Here is a 22,739-nt window from a genome sequence, read left to right as displayed (position 1 = left end):
TCACACCTGCTTCAAGGTTAAGCACTCCCTAGAGAGCTGCAGCTGGAGACTTAAGCAAATGAACCTCCGGAGGCCATAGGCAGGGAAAATTTAACTTTCTAAAAGTACCTTTTCTATAATATTTATTAAAAATATAACTTCTCCAGTGAATTGTGCTTGTAATAAATATTTATAGATTTCCTAGTCGGAGATAACATTATTAAATGTGATATTGCATCGTCAAGCTTTCCTTTGGAAAAGCCACCCTTACCACAGCGAAAGTAGCTTTTGGGGCTTTTATGCAGTAAGGACATGTGTAATATTAAATTTCTAAATGTCTTAATTTTAAATACCATGCACCCTGCCTCATAGATAGTGCGGCCTACTGTGGGTGACATATTAATATTTACAATTATGTTTTTGACCTGTCAAAAGGGTTTATTTTGAAAGGTCAAACACACTCTAGTGGGTGGCACAATGGTTCCAGCACTCCACTAAAGACATTTAACTTACAGGACTCATTATGGACTTCTAAGTTAGTTAAATATGCCATTTAGGGGTATACCAATTTCATCATGTTAAAATGAGGAGCACAGGAAGTTTACCACTGGGTCTCCACCTGCACTCGTGGGAAGGAGAAAGTACCCAGAGGGCCATTGCCCAAGGGGATTGCAGCAGTAACCACTGGTTAGCAGAGGTAAATTGCACAGAGTTCTGCAGGCAGCAAAAACACTCAAGACAAATCTTGTGGTACACCACCGAAAAAAAGGCCATTCCCTACAAACATTATCTTTTAAGTTTTGTGGTCATTTCTTACAAACATCATCTTTGAATCTGCACAATCACTTAAACACCTCACATTCTCTAAAGCTTATTCTTTAATCTAATCCCTATTCCATAATAGTCTCCACCCTCCCCTATCCGATCCACATCTTCTGTACTGTTATTCTCCCACATACTGCACCTTTAAGTAACATATACCCATTTTCTGTATGTTTCTGCACTCCAGTCGTTCATCTATTTGAGTACTTCTGAAATGACCTATGTTGCTGCTTTCCATGAGTACTTCTGGAATTCTTTGAGAATTCTCTACAAAAAAAAAATGTCAATTCTTTTTTAATCATAGAAATAAATCTATGATTGTTTTCTGAATCAGGCCTTATAAATATATGTCCTCAGGGATGTAGCTATCTTTGTTGCAGATCGTGCCAGAGCCCTACTTGTCCTGCACCAGCTGCAGTTACCCATAATGCTTCCCAGGTCGGCTTACATTTTACTACTCTGATATACTGCTGGTATCCTTACTAGATGCTTACTGTTCTGAAGATGTTGTGGGGTGGGAACAAGGCTCACAGAGAGGTAAACAGAACCCAGGCAACAGCAGCAAACTTTCAAAAATTAGATATACAAAACCAGATGGGTTACCGCTCGACATGAGCTAATCTGCTTTATAATTTGAACAAGTGTAGTGTCAGTCATCCAGTCATAAAGCATTCCTGGACATATTAGCTACAAGTTCCCTATTCCTGACCCATTCAGTATCAGAGAGATGTGTCTGTTGCTCTCCCTCTAAGTGTATTATATGGTCTCCCCCAAAGAGGATAATTTTGAAGAGTTATGCGATCAATCTAGATCCTTTTTTGATCATCAGTGTGCTTTATATATGGGAGATTCCTCTCCTCCATGCTCCCAAGTCATACAAAATGTTGTTTACCAATAGGTTGTGAGTAAGAATGGTCCTAATGCTATTTTAATTGTCAGTCAAAATTCCTTCTATAATATAGCTGTGTTTGCTTAGCAGAATTAGCCAATATAAAGAGACCCCGCTGCAGTCTACTGGTTGAGGAGGTTTTTCTCTGTGATCTCCCAGAGACTTCTCACTGACCACAATGGCAGTTCATGGGGATATTCTACTTTTTGCCCCACTACTCTGAGCACCTATACCAACTTTTCATTGATGTAACCACTCACTTGGGAGCTGGGGTTTTCTGCAAGGTATATCGCCCCATATTGCAGTTGCAATAGTTATTGGTGCCAGTTATTGCTGTTTATTTCAGTTCCAGGGAAACTGCACCACTAGAGGCCTTGCCACTCCTTCTAGTTGAGGTGAGGGACTACCAAACCTCCTTCTGTTATAGCAATTTCTGTTTGATCAGGGCTATATATTTTCTTTCTTTTCTCCACATTATGTCTTGCAATAGAGTGTCTACACCCTGGAAGAACCCCACATGCTGGGGATATTGAGAGGTTTGTGAAACATTACAACAGTCTGGGTAGGAGAACCACCTTTGTTAGCACAGTTCTTTCTCATGACAGATATCAGGAGAAATGCACCAACTACAGGAAGGCAGACATACCGCTCCCACAGCTACCACCTAATTTTGTGTCTACTTCACTATAGATATGGGTACCCAAAATAAATAAAGGTGTAGGGCCTGTTTTATGCCTGTGGTGGCCATTCATGGTGTGGCTCGTGTCACAGTGCTTCTCAGTGGGAATAGGCAGGACTGGGATATCTTCATGTGACGTCCCAACGGTCACCCGAATATCTGCATGAGTCGTCAGAACTCAGACTGTGGATCAGACATACACATGCAGAGGGAGGGGGCCTTGAGGTAAATACCAGGCTCCTCAACTTGGATATATGTGGGGGCTGTACAATCAGATGCGGCGGAGCCCATCAACTGTGCCTGCTCCAAAAGCCATCCATTTGAGGCGGCGACAATTGCAAGGAGCATGGGTGGGAGCAGCCTAGTGTGATCAGAGGGGTTACTGCTGCAATCCCCTTGGGCAATGGCCCTCTGGGTACTTTCTCCTTCCCACGAGTGCAGGTGGAGACCCAGTGGCAGTAGGGCTCTTGTTCCTCCACCACCCCTATTCTGCTACCGACAGTAGCAGAGACTCTGCAGTTGCCCTGTGCGGTGCAGAGGTGGGATGTGATGCAGACAGCTCCTCCCTTAGGGCTATTGTGGGCTGCGTGGAGTGACAGCTCTAAACAGCAAAATCCACCATTAAAACAACTGAATAGAGGTGGAGTATATTGGGCAGTGGACTGCACCTGATCGATGGGGGGTGAGGTTAGCACTACGGATGGCGCCTAAGCCGGGATTGTTCTAGGGGCTGCTTCAAAACAACATACGACAGATGGCACAGACCATGGCGCACACAGACGTGCCCCAGACGGGAGACACGGAATCACCCACCACCCTGGAACTAAAGCAACTGACTTTGGAGGGCAATAAAATGATAACTGGTTGGGGGTGGGTAGGTGACACTAAGGAGGCATGACTATAGAACATACACTGTGTTGTTAGGCAAAGCAGGTCACTTACTGGCATGGCTTGTTAACGTGGAGAAGGGAAGTAACACTGTGGTCACCATCAAAGATAAGAATGGGGAGGGCCTCATGGCACAGGGTGCTATCTTACAGAGGTTTTCAGAATTCTACTGAAATCTATACATACATAAGGCGCAGGGGGATGAGGCGAGCATTGTGAGGGAGCCAGGATGAGGCGTGTCTATCAAAAATCAATACTGATATGAGGGCACTTTTAAATGCCCCAATAGATGAAAGTGATATCAAGTAGGTGATTAAGCATATAAATATAGGGAGGGCCCCAAACATGGTTGACTGCAGGTAGAGTTCTATCAGAAATACGTGGACCATTTGTGTGCTCCTTTCTCCCCCCTCCCCCCCCCCCAATTAGCCATGATTAAAGAAGCCTTAAAGAAGGGTACTTTACCATACTCCCTGCAAGAGGTGTATGTGGTGGTAGTACGTAAGTCGGGGAGGGATCTAAAGGACTGAGTCATATCGGCCACTGTCCATGATTAATGTAGATGCAAAAATCCTAGGAAAGATACTGGTCCACAGGTTAGTGAAAGCAGCAGAGGTAATGATATACACAGATATGGCTGGGTGTGTGGGAGGTCAGACAGTACGGCATTTCTCATTCTAGAATAGCACGTACCCTTGAAAGCTTTGACACACACAAAGAATTTGATACAGTAAACTGGCTATTCATGCTCCGTATGCTGCAGTGGTATGGTCTGGGGGGGAGCTACAGGAAATGGATGGGTAGCTTATATACAGGCTGTAAAGCCAGAGTTAAAATGGGTCATAGATTGTCATATACAGTAGTTTAATAGTTGGGCAGTGAAAAGAGGAACATGGCGGGGCTGCCTACTGTTCCCATTGATATTTGCTTTGATGACTGAACCACTGGCACAGATGATACGATTCAGGCACGGACACAATGGTATACTAGTGGGAGACGGGCAAGTGATTATTTCCCTATATGCCGATGACATCGTACCGACAATCAGAAACCCAGGGGACACATTGAGGATAGTGGATCACAGAATACTGGAAGTGTGGGTCGCTTGGGCTTCCAGATGAATGCTGATACGTCAGTCCTGTGCCCTGTCGCAGTGGACCATGCGGTGATAGAGAACCATGTCTAACATAAGGTTGCAGTCAACCCCGGTAAATTATTTCGGAATATACCTGAGCTCATGTGAGGTGGGGGAATACGACGCAAACGTGGGTGCCCTCCTGACAGGCCCAGATTGTGAAGTAAGCAGATTGCTGAGGTTCCCAATGTCCCTCATAGGCTGTATAGCGATCAGAAAAATTATAATACTGCCTAGAGAACTCTATATCCTGCAGATTGTTTTGAATTGGAGTGGTGCAGAGATGTGCTTCCATAGTCTGGGTGGCTTGCTTAGGCAGTTACACTGGGGCACTGGTATGGCTAGGTTTAGCCTAGCTGTCCTGAAACTCCCATGGGTCAGAGGGGATCTACAGGCAATGAACCTCAGAGCTTATTGCTGGGCTTCCCAGCTTCAGAATGTAGTCCCTTGGTTTGAGAATGGGAATATGCCCCAAAATGTCCCTATTCTTAAGAAACAGGAAAGAGGGTGTAACCCTCCGGGCTTTGGGAGATTTATATGAGAATGGCAGAATAATTAGGTATGCAGCCTTCTGCAACAGTAGATGCTCTTGAAATACATCAGATTAGCTGCAGCACTGAGACAGGCATGGCCGGGATTCCAACAGGAACTAGACACTCAAGTCTTGATCCAGATACTGACGGACATGGCTGGCAGTGCAAAACTGATATCATGGCTCTATATATTACTGCTTCTCTGTACGACTGCTCGCATGGCTACACTCAAAATTCAATGGGAAAGGGACATGGGAGAAGACATAGAGAACCATAAATGGTGAAACATTAATAGTATTGCTGACAGGTTATGCGTAGTGCTAGGTTTAAAGTGATCCACTAACAATGTATACACAGAGATTACGTAACACCACAATGGCTACATAAACTAGACTCCTCTAAATCGGAGATATGTCCGAAATGCAGATTGAAGGTGGGCACTTACATACATGTGTGGGGGGATACAGGAATATTGGAATGAGGTGGTCACTTCACTACATGAACTCACTAGCTAACACTGCTGAACACGGTGCAATTGTGTTTACTGGGACCTGTGGCCTGCTCCAAACACACTAAAGTTGTGGGCAAGGTGGTGGAGCTGGGACTGGGACTGGTTGTGGCCAAAAAATGCATTGCATTAAAGTGGATAACAAGTAGACTCCCCAATAAGTGGCGATTGACCCCTGGCCAGGGAGGTCTTATGGAACTGGATATGGTGGATATTAATATACATAGGGCAATGGAAGATTCTGTAAAGGAAATGATTTGCAACATGACGTCAGATAGACTGATTGGTGGAGGTATGGAGACGTCTTGATATGCTATGACTATGTAACAATGGCTTTGTAAATGCATGGCGGTGTCTGCGATACCAGTGGTTAACTGTGGTTTAAGGAATGCGGACTGTAAGCTCAATTGGTAAGAGGGGAGTTGTTATAGAAGAGATGTTATGTATTTTGTTGAAAACAATAAAAAGATTTTTAAAAGCCATTCCACTACTTTCTAGGACAAAAGTTTGAAAAACATGAAGATGTTGGGTGCCTTGTTGGATTGAACAGACGGGTATTGCTTCCCCTATTTTCACCATGACCACTGGGAGATGGAACACCTTTCTTGAAAAAACAATTGTTCATCATTTTTCAGGTTTCCAAACATCCTATGAATAAACTTGCAGCCAATAATATCAAAGGCCTTTTTTATATTAATAAACATCACAGTGGGTTCCAGGGCCAGGCGTATCTCTCAGTTTATGGAAAAGTCCTCCTAGATTAAGGGAAGTGCCCCTGTCAAGAACAAAGCCATACTGGTCTGGATGTACCAAGACTGGGAGAACTGTTAGTAGTAAACTAGTATTTTGTTGTCTGTATAGCAATGACAGCAGGCGGGTATGAAGCACATCTAAAGTCCCTCTCTATGGTTTGATGAGTACCACCACCACTGCTCATATTTGAAAGGACGGTGATGCGTCCTGGAGCGCAGTCTCAGAAAACCGAGATTAGGACTATTCCTAAACCCAGCATTTTGAAATGCATATACTATTGGAGTTTAATAAGCAACAATGTAAAAAAACTGAAAATGAATAATATTGTCTCGCTAAATAGATTCTCGTTTCAGGGTAGTACATGTACATAAACATATTTTACAGCAGTACTCTGCTAAAAAGTTTACCAAAAACACTTGTATCTCAACTTAATTTATTTTCCAGTGATAAAACAAAGAAAAATCACTATCGTCTTTAAATGTGGCTAGGATCCGCTGGTTTAGGAGTGAATTTTGGAGCAAAACAAACTGGTTGTGTTGAGAGATTGGCGACCTACTGAACTGGGCTCAGACTGGAAAGCCACCCTTTGATCCCAGTTAGCCTTACCTGTCCCACACATTACAATAGAACAAGCATTGGCAAAGCCAACAGGTCTCGCCTATAGACAAGCTATTGGCGTTGGCAATGTGTTTTGCAATGTTTGTACACCAGCATGGCCAAATGTTAGTGGCGTGAAGTGTCAGAGTGAAGTGGGAGAGTAGAGTGCCATGAAGTGGATCTGTTGGAGTGACGTAGAGTGGAGTAGGGGAAGCAGTGTCGTAGAGTTGAGTAAAAGGGAGTGAGTTCAGTGGCAGAGAGTGTCGTGGAGTGGGATGGGAATGGAATAGAGCAGAGTGGGTAATGAATCAAGATAATGGGGTAGATGGAGTAGAGCAGGGTGGATGGGGTTGGGATAAAGTGGTGTGGATTGAGTTGGGTGGATTGGAGTGATGGGTGGGGTGAGTGGATTGGATGGGGTGGGGGTGGATTAGACTGGGCTGGAGTGGATTGAACAAGGGTGAGATGGGGAGGATTGAAATGGGGCGGAGTGTGGAGGGATGGATTGGAGTGGGGTGGGCTGATGGATTGGAGTGGGGAGGGCTGAGCTGGGATGGGGTGGTGTGGATTGGAGTGGTCGGGGAGGGATGGATTGGATTGAGTGGGGTGGTATGGATTAGACTGGGCTGGATTGGAGTGGACTGAAATAGAATGGGGTAGGGAGGATTGGAGTGCGGTGGATTGTACTGGGGTGGAGTGTGCTGGGATGGATTGGAGTGGGGAGGACTGAGATGGGGTGGAGTGGATTTAAGTGGGGTGGACTGAACTAGGATGGGTGAGGTGGTTTGGGTAGAGTAGAGTGGGGTGGACGGGAGTAGGGTGCATTGATTTGGGAGAATTGGAGGTGGGTGAAGTGGATTGAGATGGGGTGGACTGGAGGGGTGTACTGATTGGAGTGGGGTGAATCAGATTGGGGTGGATTGGAGACAGTGGGGTGAACTGTGGTGTTGTGGACTGGATTGGGGTGAGAAGGCCTGGATTGGATGGGGCGGACTGGATTAGAGTGGGGTGGATTAAAGTGGGGTGGGCTGGGGTGGATTGGACTGGAAGGGGTGGATTTGATTTAATTGGAGTGGATAGGATTGAAGTGGGGTGGACTGGATTGGAGTAGGGTAGCTTGGGGTGGACTCGATTGGATTGAACTGGGATGGGGTAAAGTGGATTGGGGTAGAATGGGGTGGATTGGAGTCAAGTGGGTTTTAGTGAGGTGGACTGGACTGAAATGGGGTGGGGTGGAATGGGGGGAGTGTACTGGATTGGAGAGGGTGGGGTGAACTGAATTGGAATGGTATGGGGTGGGGTAAACTGGATTAGAGTGGGATGGACTTAGTGGGGTGGGGTGAATTTGATTAAGTGGATTGGGGTGGGGTGAACTGGAGCAGGGTGGGTTGAACTGGAGTGGAGTGGGGTGAACCGGAAAGAAGTAGGGTGAACCGGAGCGGAGCGGGGTGAATTGGAGTGGAGTGGATTGAGGTGGACTGGAATGGATTGGAGTGAGGTATATTGGATTGGAGTGGGGTGGACTGGACTGAAGTACATTAACGTGGTTTGGAGTGGGTTGGATTAATGTGGACTGGAGTAGTGTGGATTAAAGTGGATTGAATTGGAGTGGGATGGATTGGGGTGGTGTGGATTGGATTGGAGTGAGGTAGACCGGGTAGGAGTGTCAATCCTTCAATCAATCAATCAAGTGGGGTGGATTGGTGTAGGTTGTAGTGGAATAGGGCGAATTGGATTGGAGTGGGGTGGGTGGATTGGACTGAGGTGAGGTATTGGATTGACGTGGGGTAGACTGAACTGTGCTGGATTGGATTGGTGCGAGATGGACTGGATTTTAGTGGATTGGAGTGGGGTGAATTGGGATGGAGTGGAATGGATTAGGTTGAGTTGAGGTTGATTGGATTAGGGTGTATTGCTTTGGATAGGATAGGAGTGGGACAGATTATTTTGGACTGAGTTGGGGTAGGCTGGACTTGGGTGGATTGGAGTGGGACAGATTGTTCTGGTTTGGAGTGGAGCAGATTGGAGTGGGGCGGACTTGAGTGGGACAGATTGTTTTAGATTAAAGTGGGCATATTGTTGCTGGGTGGTTTGGAGAGAGACAGAATGTTTTACCTGGAGCGGGGAAGATTGTTTTGTATTGAAGTGGGGCAGATTGTTCTGCATTGGAGTGAGGCAAATTGTTTTCGATTGTAGTTGGGCGGATTGTTTTGTATAGGGCAGATTGGAGGGGAGCAGATTGTTTTGGATTGGAGCGGTGCAGATTGGTGTGGGGTAGATGGGAGTGGGACATGGTGTTTTGGATTGGAGTGGGGCATATTGTTTTGGATTGGAGTAGGGCAAACTGGAGTAAGGCAGATTAGACTAGGGTTGATTGCAGTGAGGCATATTGGAGTGAGATGGACTGGGGTGTATTGCAAGATTATGTGTTAAAGCATTATTTCAGAAACTACACATAATAAAGGAACCATTTCGCTTTGCAATATTTAGAACATAATAATCATTATTTTGTATTATTATTATTTTTTTTTTTTTTTTTTTAAGAACAGTGCCCTCAAGCAAAAACAAAAAAAGAAAAACACGAGTGCAAAGTGAGAAGAAAAAAAAACGACTTGGCAAAATAAAATAAAGTTAGCTATAAAAAATAAAAATGTTACTGCCCTGCTGGACACATTTTTCACAGTCACACACCTTCTGTTTGCAGGGCACTAGAAGTTTCAAAGAATAAAATAGTACTTCAATTATGTTGGGAGCAGTGGATGGACTTTGATTAAATTTAATCAATCAGTGCTTGGTCCCTGCTCCACACAGAGGAACAGAAATGATGCCAGGCCTGCAGTGATGAATTAGGAGGCTGCAAAGCAGACTGTCACGCAAACCAACAAATGGTAAGTGACAGGCAGCTCCAAGCCCTTTACTGCACACAAAAAGTCTTGGAAGCAAGACACAGACTAGCGCATGCACTCACAGCCTCAACCCAAAAAAAGGAATAAAGGGTATTGTAATTCCCATACGTGTAAATTCTCCAATGAAAAATGCATGTTTTCATTGAGTCGAGGTAATGTGCGTGAAAAAGAGAGCAGGTGAAAACACCTATGTAATTCACAGTAGGGTAATCCCAACTCAAACATTGTGCTTAATGTAAAAAAAATAAAAAAAAAATTATGCAGGTCGGAAGAAGGGAAGGGTGGTGTAAAGTAGCCATTCGAGACACGCAGACACTTAACATGTCCTCGGTTTCTGATACAGAGCAGGTCTAGACCAAAAAAATGCATTTAATAGGGTCTATGCGAGGCTAGTTCTAAAGCAACAAGAATCTAGGAAGCAGCATAATCAGGCTGGGCGTGTGGATCTACTGGTTGCTACTAAAATTATATCTTACGCCAGGGAGTGATAGCAAAGTTTAACTTTGCCTATTCCAGTGCAGTATCCGAGTTCTGTATTTTTGATTCCATCAATTAATTTTTAAAAAAAACTATTTTATACAGTTCTTTGGACATTCGCCTTTTTCCTCTTCTAAGCAAATGATTCCAAAAAACAGCCGATTGTAGAACCCAGCGTAATGGGATTCCCTTTAGTGACCTTACAAGGATGAAAGGCTGAGAATTGACAGCGGAGGTATCACAACTTTGCCATACTGATGGCCAGTCGTGGCTTTATTCCTTGACCTTACTTGATGAAACATTTTATCACGTGCACCGGCTAAAAGACTGAAATATGGTCGCATATATGACACGCTAGAATAGGTCTAGGTGTTGCACAAAACTAATTGACAGTGTTAACGGACCGGCGACCTAAGGATACCAGTGTACATGGGTGGGTGCAACTTCGTGAAGCTCATTCAGGACAGCATTAGGGTGGGGCGCGCCTGGTATGCACAAAAACTAGAACGCTCAGTCCATCTATGTTAGAGATAGAGGAGTATCGGCAGCCAATGAGAGTGTGCCCGGCAGCCAGCAGCCTATCACAGCCGCTGAACTAACGTAATCCCTTCCATTGCGCGTACTCCTACAGAAAGAAGCACCGCCCTGATTAGAGAAGAAGACGACTTGATTTCAGCATCCCTGGTAAAATAAATTGAGCAGCCGCAACGGTACCGAAAATCAACATCCACGAAATGGCAGCGACGCTGGCGGCTCCGCTACCCTTCTCCTGGGACCCCAACAACTTGCAGATTCGCACTCTGGCCGTGGAGCGGCTGCTGGCGCCGCTCGTCACGCAGGTGACCACTCTAGTGAACTGCAGCCAGGCCGGGCCCTCTAGTAAGCGTAAGGGCCGCTCCAAGAAGGCTCGCGTACTGGCGGCATCGGTAGAGCAAGCGACCGGCCGCTTCTTGGAGCGCGGCGAGCTGATCGCCCGCGAGAGCCCGTGCTTGGTGCAGGAGCTGGCGGCCGCGGTGGAGGACGTGCGGCGGCAGGGCCTGCTGATGAACTCCGCCTCGGGAGACTTTGCCAACGGTGACCCGTGCTCGTCAGTGAAGCGGGCCGGAATGGTGCGCGCCGCCCGGGGATTGCTGTCGGCGGTTACCCGTCTGCTCATCCTGGCTGACATGGCGGACGTGTACCGACTACTGCTGCAGCTGCGCCAGGTGGAGGAGGCCCTGGCCCGGTTGCGCGTCGCTGGCAGCGAACAAGAGCTAGGCCGTGAGTACCTACTACTACGGGCAGAGGCGGGTAGGCTCAGTACAGCTGCGGCCAGGCGGCAGAAGGAGCTGAAAGAGACCGGGCACCGTGATGACATGGCGGCCGCCCGCGGCCTCTTGCACCAGAGCCTGCCCTTGTTTTATGGCGCCTCGCAGGCCTGTCTGCGGCACCCGGAGCTCGCGGCTTACCAGGCCAACCGAGAACTACTACACAGCCAGCTTCAAAGAGCCCTCGCCGGCATCGGTCAAGCTGCCCAGGCCTCGCCCACTGAAGACCCTCAACAAGCCCTGCCCGGGTCCGCCGGTGGGGAGCTGGCTTCTGCGCTCAACCTCTTTGACCAGCAGATTGTGGTGGAGCCGCTTAACTTCCGAGAAGAGCGTCTGCGGCCCTCGCTCGAGGAGCGGCTGGAGAGCATCATTAGCGGCGCCGCCCTCATGGCGGACTCCTCATGCACGCGCGACGGGCGCCGCGAGCGCATCGTTGCGGAGTGCAACGCCGTGCGCCAGGCGCTGCAGGACCTGATCTCTCAGTACCTAGGCAACGCCGGGCGCCGCGAGCGCGGTGACGCCCTGAACTCTGCCATCGACCGGATGACCCACAAGACTCGCGACCTGCGACGACAGCTTCGCAAGGCAGTCATGGACCACGTCTCCGACTCCTTCCTGGAGACTCACGTGCCCCTGCTGGTTCTGATGGAGGCGGCTCGCGGAGGTCACGAGCGCGAGGTTCGTGAGTACGCGCAGGTTTTCCGCGAGCACGCGCTGAAGCTGGTGGAAGTGGCTCAACTTGCCTGCTCCATCTCCAGCAGTGAGGAGGGCGTCAAGTTGGTGCGTGTGTCTGCGGGGCAGCTCGAAGCACTTTGCCCCCAAGTGGTGAACGCAGCACTGGCCCTGGCTGCCAAACCCAGAAGCCAGCTGGCACAGGAAACCATGAGTCTCTTTCGAAAGCAGTGGGAGCGGCAAGTGCATGTGCTGACTGATGCAGTTGACGATATCACCCCAATTGATGACTTCTTGGCTGTTTCTGAGAGCCACATCCTGGAGGATGTGAATAAGTGTGTCATTGCCCTGCAGGATAGGGATGTTGATGGTCTGGACAGAACAGCAGGTGCAATCCGAGGGCGTGCAGCTCGGGTCATTCATGTTGTCACTTCTGAAATGGATAATTATGAACCTGGGGTCTACACAGAGAAGATCCTTGAGGCCACACAGCTGTTATCTGACATGGTGATGCCGCGGTTTACTGAGCAGGTTGAAGCAGCTGTAGACGCACTCAGTAGTGACAAATACATGGATGAAAATGAATTTATCGATGCCTCACGACTTGTGTACGATGGCATCAGAGACATTAGAAAAGCAGTGCTGATGATCAGAACTCCAGATGAATTGGACGATTCTGACTTTGAGACGGAAGATTTTGATGTTCGAAGTCAAACAAGTGTGCAGACTTTAGATGACCAGCTAATTGCTGGGCAAAGTGCAAGAGCAATCATGGCTCAACTTCCACAAGAACAAAAAGCTAAAATTGCTGAGCAAGTCGCTAGTTTTCAAGAAGAAAAGAGTAAACTTGAGGCTGAAGTGTCTAAATGGGATGACAGTGGTAATGACATTATTGTTCTTTCAAAACAAATGTGTATGATTATGATGGAAATGACGGATTTCACTAGGGGCAAGGGACCTCTGAAGAACACATCTGATGTGATTAGCGCTGCCAAAAAAATTGCAGAGGCAGGATCGCGGATGGACAAACTGGGACGCACTATTGCTGATCACTGTCCAGACTCTACCTGCAAACAGGATCTCTTAGCTTATTTGCAACGCATTTCCCTTTACTGTCACCAGTTGAATATTTGTAGCAAAGTAAAGGCTGAAGTTCAGAACCTTGGTGGGGAACTTGTTGTGTCTGGAGTGGACAGTGCAATGTCTCTGATCCAAGCTGCCAAGAATTTAATGAATGCAGTAGTACAGACTGTGAGAGCATCCTATGTAGCATCTACAAAGTATCAGAAATCCCAAGGAATGGCTTCTTTGAACCTGCCTGCAGTATCTTGGAAAATGAAGGCACCAGGGAAGAAGCCCTTAGTGAAAAGAGAGAAACAAAATGAAGTGAACACAAAAGTTAAGCGTGAATCCCAGAAAAAAGTGAATCCAGTGCTGGCTCTCAGCGAGTTTAAAGCCATGGACAGCAATGCCTAATCTAATTTTAAGTTTTCTTTACTCTATGTAACATGGCAATGTGATTTGCACATTGCGAACAGTGATATATTTAACATCATAGTCGAAGCGTACACTACATAAGAATAGTACACGTAATCCAGTACAAGGATATTTTATTATAAACCATAAATGCAACCAACACAATGTCTTCCTAAAACACTTGGCAGGTTTTATATCCTGCTAGTTATGTTTTACAGCATAGGCCTCATGATCATTTCATTGTTGCAATGCAAAGACTCTTAGATGGAATACCATTCCAGATGCCTTTATTGTTCATGACTTTTGGAGTCAATTGTATGTCTCTATGAAGACTAATCATTAAAATGTTCTAATATAACAAATGCATCATCATTTAAGCACTTCGTTTTACAAACATTTTATGCTCCAGAATTAGTTTTTTTTTTTTAATTTGTAACCAAACGGACAAGCTTATTGTACTGCTTGTCACTACCTATTATTGTTTGCTTTCTGCCCTATGCGTGCGCACTTTCTGAACAAATACAAGTTCCCCATTATGTTCTTTGGAAGAATTTACAGTAACGTGGGATAACCCAGTGAGAGAACTGAGATTAGAAGTTACCCATATTTCCCCGCCCCAACCACCGCAAAAGGAGAAATAACTTGCCAAAATACACAAACATTTACCACCTGCTTAGAGCAAGTGCTAAATGTTGCAGGGGGGCTTTTTATTTTGCGAGGGATATTGCAGTGGATGGTAAGTTCCATTTTACTTCAGCTGGGTGGGGGCTGGGCTAGTGAGAATCTGTGTTTTATTATTTATTTTTTATTTGAATACTTTGTATTCTTGTGTGTGTATGTATGTAGGTGTGTTTTTAATTTTTTAAATTATTTTTTTCTACTACAAATACACGCACACCACTCTTACACTTTCATACTGTGGTTCTTTTTTCTCCTTCTTTTTTTTTTTTTTTTTTTTTTTTTTTTTTCTTTTACAGTTTTAATACATAATTGTATGTTTAAAGAAAAAAAATGTACTGGCTTCCCAAGTCTGACTGGATTAGCTTTGCCAGTGCTAGTTTTTTGTTAAACTTGAAGTATATAATTTATCCAGCCACTCTCCTCTGTTTAACAGGCAATATATTAGCAGGATACCTTTTTAATTTGGCCTTAAGCACCTTTTGGTCTGCCCAATAAAAACAAAAAGTGAACTTTTTTTCTCTTGGCAGCTGATGGTGTTTTCTTTTATTTTTGTACTTCAGAAGATTTTTGTTATTTTTTTTGTTATTTTTTTTTAAGATCAGTCTTCACAGCTTTCTTCCCATGTGCCTTGCATGTCATAAATTAGCGTTGTGGGCAACTTATTGCCCATTCCCATGTTTCTCTTACGTGATATTTGGTTAGTTTCACAAATCTTACAAGAAAGGAGCAGATGAGTGAAGTGAAGCTTGAAGTATTGAGTTGACTGCTGTTGGTAATTAACAACAGTCCATATACTTGCTTTCTCACCATTCTGGATAGCACTCATGTGAAGTGTCACTAGCGCTGATGACTTAGCATGCATATCATCAGTTTATGATGAAGCAAATTGGGAACTACTAAACTTGTAGATTCAATGGTGAACAGTGTTTTTTCACTTTCCGCGTACAAAATAGTTACTCTTAACCCCTTCAAGTTGGTTTGCCTGGCGTATGGTTTAGAATTGTATTTTCTCCATTTGGATATATTGGAACCCCCCAAAAAAGATGCCAAAAACAAATTTTTGTTTCTAATGACTGAAGCAAAAACATATTTAAACTCCACATTTAAAATAATGGCATGTAACGGTTGCTTTAGATATAACTTGAAATTCCTGAAGACAAATTTTAACTATTTTTAAAATTCCTCTTCAGAGCAGGCTGTAAACAATGTCAAACTAGCCTCTAGGGCTGTTGGGCAGTTCCCGAAGACCTAGTTTGATAGGTACAACTGTAGGCTGTTTTTTATTTGTTCGTAGGCCTGTATTACGGTCTGGTGGGCTTTTTTCTCATGATTTTCCTGATAGTACCATAAACGTTGCCTTCAGCAAGCTCTACTATATGTAGTGTCCTGTTTTGTTAAAAGTTGAAGTATCCTGATTTGCACATGTGGCACACCTTTTTAGCTGATTTGCTAATGAGGGGGCAATATTTTTTTCCAGATCTATTTTTCTGTCCCAGTTCGACCCTGGCTGTAACAAAAGTAGAGTGTCTCCTTGCAGTATTTCACTGCTGGTGTCCTCATCAGGAGATGTTACAGTAGCTGGCGGAAGCTTGAATTAGGTTGTATTAATCTGTTGTTGCCTTTTTGTGTTTTAGGGGTTATACTTTACAGTGGGATTCTCCATTGTCCTAAGAAACCGTTTTTGAGCTCTGGAGTCAGACATCAACCACTATCCAGTACCTTGGAGTCACGGACATTAGACCACTCTGTGATAACCTGTGGTTCGCTTAATGCTTTTACTGCCTTAATTTGTAAATTGTAAAAGTAGAATCTGACTGCTATCTTTTTCTGCTATTTAAGTCTAGCTTGAATTGCTAGTTTTGCTAGAGCACAGCAACTGGGAGTATCAGCAGTCTGCAGAATTGGGAATTTAATTTGCCCCATTCTGTTGGCTGAAGTTTCTACCAATTTCATTTATTTTATTTGTGAAGCAAGACATAGGTCCTGATTATGACCTGGTGGATGGTATACTCCATCACAAACGTGGCGGATATCCTGTTCACCATATTACAAGTTCCTTTATATACTATGGAACTCGTAAAACGGCAGACAGGATGTCCTTCATGTTTGACGGAGCTTCCCATCTGCCAAGGTCGTAATTGGGCCCATAATCTGCACCTGAAGGTGACATTTTGCCTGACTATGGTAATGTTTGATATCAGAATGAGAAAAGGGTTGACTCTTCTGGTTGAGAGGCCCTTCAAAAAAAAAAAGCAGCCCGATTGCCATGGAAATGTCCTAGGGTCCATTTTAGGGCGTAACTGATAATGGATTTTTACTGCTCTGACATGTAGAATAATATCGCATGGCATTTAAATCCTTTGTGTTCCATATTTTAAGTTAATTTTTATTGATGTACATTGCTAATTTGCATATATCTGTATGCTCCTGCCAATGGGGGGGGTTAATTGATAGCATAACAAGAGGAGGCTTTGCTGAGCGTTCCTGGCTTGTGAACACTTGTGAAAGAGAACCTATCTGCAAATTACTATCAGTCACTGCATTTGTAAAGCGCTCTACATACCCGCAAGGGTCTCAAGGCGATGGGGAGGGGGGTGCTACTGGTCGAAGAGCCAGGTCTTGAGGAGTCTTCTGAAGGCCAGCAGGTCCTGGGTCTGTCATAGGATGGTGGGGAGAGTGTTCCAGGTCTTGGCGAGGTAGGAGAAGGATCTGCCGGCGGCGGTGGTTTTTTGGATGCGGGGGACTAGGGCGAGGTTGGCTGAGCGGAGGCTTCGGGTGGGGGTGTGGAAGCTGAGTGGGTTGTTGAGGTAGGTGGGTCCGGTGTTGTGCAGTGCTTTGTGTGCGTGGATCAGGAGCTTGAAGGTGATCCTTTTGTTGATGGGGAGCCAGTGCAGGCCTCTCAGGTGGAGTGTGATGTGGCTGCGGCGGGGGACATCGAGGATGAGTTGGGCCGAGGCGTTCTGGATGCGTTGGAGTCGTCTCAGGAGCTTGTTTGTAATTCCTGAGTAGAGGGCGTTCCCGTAGTCAAGTCTGTTGGTGATGAGGGCCTGGGTAACAGTTTTTCTCGTGTCTGGGGATCCATTTGAAGATCCTGTGGAGCATACAGAGGGTGCTGAAGCAGGACGCGGAGACGGCGTTGACTTGCCTGGTCATGGAGAGAGTGGAGTCGAGGATGACCCCCAGGTTGCGTGCGTGGTCCGTGGGTTCCGGGGGTGTGCCTAGTGACGTGGGCCACCAAGAGTCTTCCCAGGCTGATGGGGTGGGTCCAAGAATGAGGACCTCCGTCTTGTCTGAGTTCAGCTTCAGTCTGCTGTCCTTCATCCAGTCCGCTACGGCCTTCATTCCTCGGTGGAGGTTAGCTTTGGCAGTGTGGGGATCTTCGGTGAGGGATATGATCAGCTGGGTGTCGTCGGCGTAGGAGATGATGTTGAGGTTGTGTTGTCGTGCAACGTAGGCGAGGGGGGCCATGTACATATTGAACAGTGTCGGGCTGAGGGAGGATCCATGTGAGACACTGCAGATGATCTCTGTGGTTTTAGAGCGGAAGGGTGGGAGGCGGACGCTCTGGGTTCTGCCGGAGAGGAAGGATGTGGTCCAGGCCAGGGCCTTTCTCTTGGATACCGGCATCATGGAGGCGTTCTGATAGGGTGCGGTGGCAGACCGTGTCAAAGGCTGCTGATAGGTCCAGGAGGATGAGGGCGGCTGTTTCTCCTTTGTCCATCAGGGTCCGGATGTTGTCAGTGGCGGCGATGAGGGCGGTCTCGGTGCTGTGGTTACTGCGAAAACCGGATTGGGAAGGGTCCAGGATGTTGTTGACTTCGAGGTAGCGGGTCTGCTGTTTGTTGACAATTTTCTCGGTCACTTTTGCCGGGAAAGGGAGATGGGCCGGAAGTTCTTGAGGTCCTTGGGGTCCGCCTTAGGCTTCTTCAGAAGGGCATTGATCTCGGCGTGCTTCCAGCTTTCCGGGAAGGTTGCTGTCTCGAAGGAACAGTTGATTGTTTTCCGGAGGTGGGGCGCGATGGCTGCGCTGGCTTTGTTGAAGACGTGGTGAGGGCAGGGGTCAGATGGGGATCCGGAGTGGATGGAGTTCATGGTTTTGATGGTGTCTTCGTCGCTGACGCTGGACCAGACGGTCAGGCGACTGGTGCGAGTGGTAGTCGCAGGGGTGGTGGGTGCGGGGGGTCGGGGTTGAAGCTGTCATGGATGTCGGTGATCTTGCGGTGGAGGAAGGTGGCCAGGGAGTCACACAGGTCTTGAGATGGCGGGATGTCATTGGTGATGGAGCTGGGGTTGGAGAGTTCTTTCACGATGCTGAAGAGCTCTTTGGTGTTGTGTGCGTTGTTGTCTAGGCGGTCCTTGAAGGCGGTCTTCTTGTCGGTCCTGATGAGTTGGTGATGTCTGCGGATGGCGCTCTTGAGGGCTGTGTGGTTGTCTGGTGTTCGGTCGTGGAGCCATTTCTTCTCCAGCTTCCGACAGGTGTGCTTGGAGATCCGGAGGTCCTCGGTGAACCAGGCGGCTTTCTTGTTGGTGTGGTTGGTTGTAAAGGTCTTGAGAGGGGTGAGGGTGTTGGCGCAGTCGTTGATTTACTGTGAGGTAGGTCGCGGCAGTGTCTGGGTCGGTGGGTGGTCTCAGGGCGAGGGCGGTAATCAGTTGGTCCTCGGTGACCTTGCCCCAGCAGCGGCGTGGTAGCTGTTGGGTGCGATGGTGTGTGGTGGGTTTTCTGAAGGTGAAGTGGATGCATCTGTGGTCGGTCCAGTGTGGTTCGGTGGTGTGGTTGAAGGAGACGTGGGGGCTTGCAGAGAAGATGGGGTCGAGCGTGTGTCCAGCGGCGTGAGTAGGTGTCGTTACGAGCTGTTTGAGTCCGAGGTTGTCGATTCGGGCGGTGGAGTTGGCGTCGTTGTTGTTCTCGATGTGGAAGTTCAGGTCCCCGAGGAGGATGTAGTCTGTAGAAGCGAGGGCGTGGGTGCTGATGAGGTCGGCAATGGTGTCACTGAACTGTGGGCGGGGTCCGGGAGGTCTGTAGATGAGAGTTCCTCTGAGGGTGGTGTTGGGGTTGGTGTGGATCTGGAAGTGCATGTGCTCGGCGGTGGTGAGGGTGTCATCGGTGTTTGTTGAGATTTTGATGGAGTCTTTGTGGATGATGGCGATTCCTCCTCCCACTCCGTTGGTGCGGTTTCTGCGGGAGATCTTGTAGCCCTGTGGGATGGCTATGGCGATGTCTGGTGCTGAGGTGGCGTTCAGCCAGGTCTCCGTCAGGAAGGCGACGTCTGGGGTGCTGGAGTCTAGGAGGTCCCAAAGTTCAATGGCGTGCTTGCGAGCGGAGTGGGTTTTGAGGAGGATGCAGCGGAGGTGGTTGGGTTCTCTGGCTGGTGGTGTGGAGGGTTGGATGCTGGTGAATCTGCAGTTCGGGCAGGTGAAAGGCCCCTGGGTGCGTTTCGGGGTTGCCTGGTAGCAGGGGTGGTCTCGCCTGGTGTTGAGTGCGTGGAGGGTGCTTGCGTCGTAGTGCAGTCTGGCGTTGGGGGGGGGGGGGGTGGGGTGGGTGCGGATTCCAGGCACGGGCGGGTGCAGACGGGCTTGCCTTAGGCCTCCATATGAGTGCAGAGGGGGGGAGGAGCAGCTGGGAGGTGGGAGCGGGTGGCCAATGGGAGTGAAGGGGGCGGGGCAGCAGGGGCTCAGCAGCAAGGGAAAAACCCAGGGGAAAACCCGGAAGAAAAAAAAAAAAGCAGGAAAAGACGGCGGGAGAGGGACAACAGAGCATAGGGGTACATAAAGCAAAACACAGGGGCACAGAATGAAAAAAACGAAGTGGCAGAGAAGCCAAGCGCAGGGGTACAGAAAAAAGGGAGCGAGTAGTCAGGCGGCAACGGAGGTTCAACCCACAGGGAGCTGCGTGGCAGATGGGGGGAGCGACCTGCCTGGTGACAGGGTCAAAGGTCGCTCTCTACCACCGCTTCGCTGCCTCCATATGAGGGCAGAGGGAGGGAGGAGCAGCTGGGAGATGGGAGCGGGGCGGCCAATGGGAGTGAAGGGGGCGGGCAGCAGGGGGAAAACCCGGGGGAAAAAATGGCGGGAGAGGGAGAACAGAGCACAGGGTTACAGAAAGCAAAGCACAGGGGCACAGAATGAAAAAACGAAGTGGCACAGAAGCCAAGCGCAGGGGTACATTAAAAAGGGAGCAAGTAGTCAGGCGGCAAAAGCGTCAACGGAGGTTCAACCCACAGGGGGCTGCGTGGCAGATGGGGGGAGCGACCTGCCTGGTGACAGGGTCAAAGGTCCATGTGGGTGGATGTTTCACTGGGCCTGGCAGAGGTGTATGATTGTTTATGTAGTAAGTTAGTACCTTTGGTGTGGTCCCTAGGAGCATGTCATGAAGCTACTTTGCATAGTTTAGGATTCAGTTAAGATGTAAGTGACCTATGTGAGAAGCTTTGGGTGTTGTACAACAGTTCAAGCATAGCACATAGAGTCTCTGTGCGCTTAGTGTTTAGGCCATGTGTTTTAGTGATGCAGAAGAGTGCTGTAGATAACATTCTTGCTCGTCATCCTTGCCATTTCATCTGATCTTCTGGTTAGAAGTTATATGTGCTCTTTGGTGAAGCTTGTGAGGTAATTTTGGTCTGATGGGAGTATCACTCAGCTAACAGCCTGATTTTTTTTTTTTTTTTTTTTTTTTTTAAACAGCTTTTTGGAACTGTTAATTAGTTGCTAAGATTAGTTTGTTGACGGTTTTAGGGCCTAGCAGTCTGTAGTGTAAGCAAGGTTGAAAGTGCTCAAGTGGGAGCAAGTTGACTACTGGTTTTGAGCCCATTATCAGCCACTAACCAAGCGCAATCAACTGCTGCCAGGGGACATCTTTTCAAACATGGGTGAGGTATTGCAGTGGTAGGTGGATATCATATAGGGCATGTAATAACAAGCAGGATGATGTGCTATTCTTGACAATGTGGCCCTGTCAAATGCAGTGGTCCGCAACAATTCGACTTAATTTAGCAAAATGTAATACAGCTTTGTAGGAATTTATTGGTTTGTTTAACAAAAGTACAAAAAAAGTTAGTTTCTCTTTAGTTAGGATATGAAGAGTATGATCGTATTGAGTCTCAAATGTATTTCATGCACCTATTGACACTTTCCAGTTGCTTGATTTAACAAAAACGAGTGCAAAGTTATTGCAGGAAATTGGATTTTACCTAGATATCGTTAGTCAGATAAGGAACTGACTCGTGTAGATTTTGCTAGTCATTCTTGATGCAGTCTTCTGTTGTTAGTAAAAGGCTGTCATGCAGCTCAGCTATCTGTAGTATTGTGACGTGAAAATAGTTTTCATAACCCAAGTCTTTGGATTTGACCTTTTCCAAAATGGAACCTTGAACACTAAGGCATTTGTTTCTATTCTGCTCAATCTAAAGCTTTGATAGACTGGTTGAATTGAAGTAAACTGTAGGATCATGGTAGGGACGGCATTGGTGTACCAATTTCTGTGCCCCAGCAGGCCTAATATACAATGCAGTTTGTACTAATTGAATAGTCATGTAATTATTTTTGAGATGTTCTGACATCGGTAGTGTTTATGTGCCAACGCCTTTTGGATGCTTTTACAGCCAATTCAGTTTATTAGGCTGTTACGAAAAATCTAACATAGATGGGTTTGCAGTTACTTGTGTGTGTCCTTGCATGGACTCACATGAATGGTGAATTTTTCAGGACCAGGTTTTGTGTTTTTTCCCTTTTTGTTTACATATGGACAGAATTCCCTTTTGATTTGTATCTAGGATAAGTCTGGTATACAGGCAGATGAAAAGGCTGTGAACCAGGATCCTGTTCCTTTACTTATGTCAGGGGTGCGTATAGAAAAAGTGACAAGATAAGTTTTTGCTGTACACCACCATTACTCTAATTTTTGTACAATTTAGTTGAGCCACTATATACTAGCTGGCAGATATTCCGGAGGCAAACCCTGTAGAGCGCTCCTATCAGCCCAATGTTAATGAATGTCTGAGTGCCCACCACACTGTGGGGTGGTGGAAGTATCCTTTTGTATTGAGCTAGTGGTTGAATAATAAATATATATTATGACTCTATTCCTAAAATCTATTCAACAGTATAGCATGGTTCAGTCTCACCAAAACATATTCTGTTTCTCTCCTGGTTGCGAATCCGTTGTTCTGGTATGAGAATCTTCTATTTCACATATTTCTGATGGTAGATAACTTTCATCTTTTCCGTAGGCAGCTTTGCATTATATTACCCTTTGAAAAATCTATTCCTGGGATTCCTTATTTTCATTTTGAGGAGAGTTGACTTGTTTAAAGAGTTTTCTATTTTGTAGTGCATATATTTGAGTAGGTTCTCATGCTGGTTTCTGTCCATCAGTACGCATTTGTATAGTATACGCTATCACCTGGTGGGGTATCTGGGCAGTGTGCCTTAGTCAAAAATC

General features: G+C 46.7%; 1 protein-coding gene and 1 pseudogene across 4 annotated transcripts in view; both read left to right on the top strand.

The window, feature by feature from the left end:
- CNTN5 (contactin 5) overlaps positions 1-22,739 on the top strand; it is a 3,179,309-nt gene that overhangs the window by 491,649 nt on the left and 2,664,921 nt on the right. The gene's annotated exons all lie outside the window — the stretch shown is intronic.
- Positions 9,331-13,992, top strand: LOC138248644 (catenin alpha-1 pseudogene; annotated as a pseudogene).

The sequence above is a fragment of the Pleurodeles waltl genome, chromosome 8 (assembly GCF_031143425.1).
Source record: "Pleurodeles waltl isolate 20211129_DDA chromosome 8, aPleWal1.hap1.20221129, whole genome shotgun sequence".
In the NCBI taxonomy this organism is placed as follows: Eukaryota; Metazoa; Chordata; class Amphibia; order Caudata; family Salamandridae; genus Pleurodeles; species Pleurodeles waltl.
The sequence above is the reverse complement of the archived record's forward strand: the minus strand, read 5'-3'. Positions and strand labels throughout refer to the sequence as shown.